Here is a 4,403-nt window from a genome sequence, read left to right as displayed (position 1 = left end):
CACCAAACTGTAAGATAGGAAGACAGTCAAAAAACTTAGATATTAGTGTAAACTTAAATTTTATAACCCTTGGGAATTTTTGTTATTTGAGATTATTTGGGACAGTAAAAATCACATCTTAAATAGTTGTCCAGGCTGGGTGCGTTGGTGAACGCCTGTAATCCCAGCTGTTCCGGAGGCTGAGGCAGAAGGATCACAAGTTCAAAGCCAGCTTCAGCAACTTAAAGACACCTGTCTCAAAAAAAAAAAAAAAAAAAAAAATAGAAAGGGCTGGGGATTTTGGCTCAGTTGTTAAGTGTCCCTGGATTCAATGCCTAGTACCATAAAAGAAGAAAAAAAAAATCATATCTTAAATAGTTGCCCAGCCCATGAGCCACTCTCCTCCAAACCTCACTCCTACCCAGTGAGTGTTTATGGCCATCCTACCACATAGGCCAGCTCTCCTGGCCTGAGTTCACTGGACCAGGAGTGGGCCCTTAACCAAGATGTCTGTCTTCTGGAGCCTTGCCCTTGCACCTGAAAGATGCTGATTTGTTTGCTGACTGCTTGCATTGAGGCATGTGTAAGCCCCAGATTTCTGGGATGGTCATATTAGCCAACTGAAGTAGAGACAGCCACTGTAGACAGAAGCTTCCAGAAGTCACAGCACAGCCTGGAAAAAAGTAGGGTGATAGGAGGCAGGCCTGCAGCAGGACAGTTCCCAGGGTTCCGATTTCTGGTTCCCATGGCATCAGGCAGTCATTCAAGATCCCCGCAGTCTTGACTAGTCTCCCACAACCGAGTTTGGAGCAGATGACTTAAAGCTTAGTCAGAGGTGCAAGGGAGACAGGAGTTAGGGAAAGAGTTAAGTTCCAGGATGCGATTGGGTGGGGTGTAACAGGGAGGTGCTGGGGCAGAGGTGGACATACTGAGGAGGGAGCGGCAAGTTTGAGGAGTTGTGGTTAAGTGGAGTCTGCGGTGCGACTGGGCAGGTGGAGATGTAAACTCATGGAGAGGTCTTTTCTAGAAAAGAGAGAGAGTTAGGAATTCTTAGCATTTCATTGGCATTAGCAGTCACGACAGTGAATGAGATCCTACAGGAAGAGTGTGAGAACCAAGAAAAACAGGGGCCCACAATAGAGCACCAGTGATTAAAAGATGAAGAACATGGAAGTCCCAAAGGAGACTCTGGGGCAGGAGAGAGAGCAAAGCAGAGCAGCACGTACTCCAAGAGGATTGGAAGGAGGGAAGTGCCACTGAGTTACAGCCTAAGGTGTGGATTGAATGATGTGGCAAGCATTAGTGACCTCATGAGAACCCCAGGCTGGAACGATGTTGACAAAGGAATGAATGGCAGGAAGGACTGCAGAATGGGGTAGACCGGTCATTTGGAGAAATCCGGTCCTAAAGGAGAAGAGAGAAAGGGGAAGGAGTTTGAAGGGCATGTAGGGTTGGGAACTTCAGGAAGATCTGAAAGAGACCTAAGAATGTTTAAATGGCTCACAGAGACCGCAGTAGGAGAGTTGGAGAGGGGTCTTCCCATGAATGCAGTCCTGAAGAATTAGAGGAGGCCCAGTTTATGCCCTGGGTAATGCTGCCCTTGATAGAAATATCTAAGAGAGAGGGGAGAGGAAGTAGGAAGGGCAAGGTAAGATTTAGTACAGATCAGTGACAGCCTCAGCCAACCCCACAGAAAGCCTTGGAACCAGAATGGGTCTTCTGAGTTCTCCTGAATTGAGCCAAGAGGTATTTGCCTTTATTCTTTTGCATCCATCAGTCAAAGGATCTGGGCTGCCCTGACAGAGAAGGGCATGACTTTGGACAAGGTGGCTCTCTGCAGCAAGCAATCCTAGAGGGGCCTGTGAGCTGAAGACTGCCTCCAGACGGCACTCCCAAGGACAGGGCAAGCTCCGTCCCCCTCTGCCTGCACTGCAGACTCCTCTGAAAGAGGTCTGGAAGACAACACAGGATCCGCCACATTCCTCTCCTTTAAAAGTAAAACTCAATTGGGGCTGGGGATGTGGCTCAAGCAGTAGCGCGCTCGCCTGGCATGCGTGCAGCCCGGGTTCGATCCTCAGCACCACATACAAACAAAGATGTTGTGTCCGCCAAAAAAAAACTGAAAAATAAATATTAAAAAATTCTCTCTCTCTCTCTCTCTCTCTCTCTCTCTTTAAAAAAAAAAAAAAAAAAAGTAAAACTCAAGCCCCTCCCCTTATATCCCCTCCCTCCTTTATCCAACCTCTGCCTACCACTCCAGGTTCCTCTCACACATCATACTACAACCCTGCCCTTAAGGTTTCACCCCTCAGTCTGAAATGATTCTGGTCCTACCCTCTTCCTCCCTGAAAACTCCTCTCAGAAGTCACTGTTTCTGTGAACCCCTCCCTACTTCTCCCAGACAAGAGCAAGTCTCCCCCAGTCTCTCTGACCTTGTGTACATTTCTATCTTCGCACTTAATTACTCTGTGTTGTCAGTTATGTCTTTTTCAGACTACGCTGTGAGCTCTGCAAGCACAAAGGTATTGTATGAACGATATCAGTGGCCCTGGCCTTACATGCTGGGCAGAGAAAGAGGGTCTAAGTTGCCATTAGTTAAATGAATATGTGAACGAACTAATGAATAGACAAAATGAATGAGTGAGTTGAATGAGTGAGTTGGAAGAGCTTGGGTTCAAGGAAATAACTAGTTAGGAGGCTGGTCCCAAAGAAGATCAGTAGCCATCTGAATAATATATCCTGTGGCCATGAGAAGGCCCAGTACAGGGCATGGGGTGTTGCTGGCCAAGCGTCCTCTCTGGTGAGTGGAGGTAATAGGATTTCTGGGACTTGGTGATCCACAAAGAAGGAAGTTTTTTTTTTCTTTTTTCCTTTGGTGGTACTGGGGATTGAACCCAGGGCCTCATGCTTGTTAGGCAAGTACTCTACCCCTGAGCTACATCCTCAACCCCAGGACACAGCATTTTTATTCCAAGGAAGAAAGGAATGAGGGTGGGAGAGGAATAGGAAGATACTCTATCTCAGTGGAAACAGGACTTAAGCTATAGTCTGTGGTTATACAAAGACAGGCTGTGTCCACACAGGCCCCTGGAAGAGTCCAGGGAAGCAGAGTCTGGTCTGAGTCATGGACCAAGGACATCACCTGGTGCCAGAGGGGACAGGAAGGGGAAGTAACAACAGAAGAACAGCAGGTCCACAGTTCCCCTAGACCCACTGCGCACTGAACTTGAGAAGACAAAGTTTAGCTTCATGGCACTATACTGAGTTAGGAGTTAGTTCTTCTGCACCCACTTGAGGTAGGGTTTCATCACCTGGGCTGTCAGTGACTTTCTTCTTTTCTCTACAAACACTACTTGTCTTTGTTTTCTTATTCAATCCTCACAGTGTCCCTTTCATATTAATATTTATTTAATAAATACTGATAGAGAACTGACCAAGAGCTAGGCATTGTTCTTGGCACTTTACAAGTATTAATGTATTTGATCTTCCCAATAGCCCTTGAAGGCTGATGGGTAATTTTTATTCTGTTTTACAAGTTGTTGAAGAAATGTAGGCACATGGATTCAGAAATCATGATTATTTGCATTTTATAGAACATAGATATTCATTCTTGTGTTCATCAACTAGTTATTGATTAGGCTGGGTGGGGAGGTGCATGCCTGTAATCCCAGCCACTCAGGAGGCTGAGGCAGGAGGATCATGAATTCAAAGCCACCCTCAGCAATTCAGCAATTTAATGAGGCCCTAAGCAACCTAGTGAGATCCTGTCTCTAAATAAAATTTTTTAAAGGCTGGAGATGTGGCTCTGTTGTTAAGTGTTCCCAGGTACCAAAAAAAAGAAGAAGAGTTATTGATTACTTGCCTTGGACAAGATCCTGTGCTGAACAGTAGGATTCAGTGTCAAATAAGAAAAGGAAGGCCCAGCCCTCAAGATAACCACAGTGTTTGGCCCTGAGTTGCTTAGGGCCTCATCCAGAAGGCTTGGTAATCGCAGGTGTCCTCTGTAGAGTCTTCCTGCTAATCTGTCTAGAAGTTCATTTTTAAGCCACTGTCATTTCAAAGCTTGCAGCCCTCACATCTGCTCCTAAGGGAACTCCTTAACCTGACTCCACAGGGTTGGCTCTAGTGGGAAGGAAACAGAGCCCATTCCTAGAGAGGAGGGGAACACTTGTTTTCCAACCCTATCTTCCTGCCTTTACCTAAAATACCACCTTGGACAATCCATCCCTGTCCCCGGCTTTGACAACAGTGGTTTCCATGACAGCTTCTCTAACTGGCCCTGGTTTTCAGGATAACAAGACATTTAGTGAATACTTACTGAAGACATTATCTCATTTAATTCTTGCAATAATCCAATGAGGAAGATACTATCAACTCTATATTAAAGATAAGAAAATCAAAGCTCAACAAAATGTAAGAATTTG

The 4,403-nt window shown here is 45.7% G+C and overlaps 1 non-coding gene across 1 annotated transcript; it reads right to left on the bottom strand.

Moving 5' to 3' along the window:
• Window positions 1-2,852: 2,852 nt before the first annotated feature.
• Window positions 2,853-2,928, bottom strand: Trnav-aac (transfer RNA valine (anticodon AAC)). The gene has a single exon. It is a non-coding gene; the product is annotated as a tRNA-Val (tRNA).
• Window positions 2,929-4,403: the final 1,475 nt, after the last annotated feature.

Source organism: Marmota monax, unplaced genomic scaffold (assembly GCF_021218885.2).
Source record: "Marmota monax isolate L192 unplaced genomic scaffold, Marmota_monax_Labrador192_F-V1.1 WCK01_AAM20220418_F8-fsc00020, whole genome shotgun sequence".
In the NCBI taxonomy this organism is placed as follows: domain Eukaryota; kingdom Metazoa; phylum Chordata; class Mammalia; order Rodentia; family Sciuridae; genus Marmota; species Marmota monax.
This window is presented reverse-complemented; position numbering and strand designations above follow the sequence as displayed.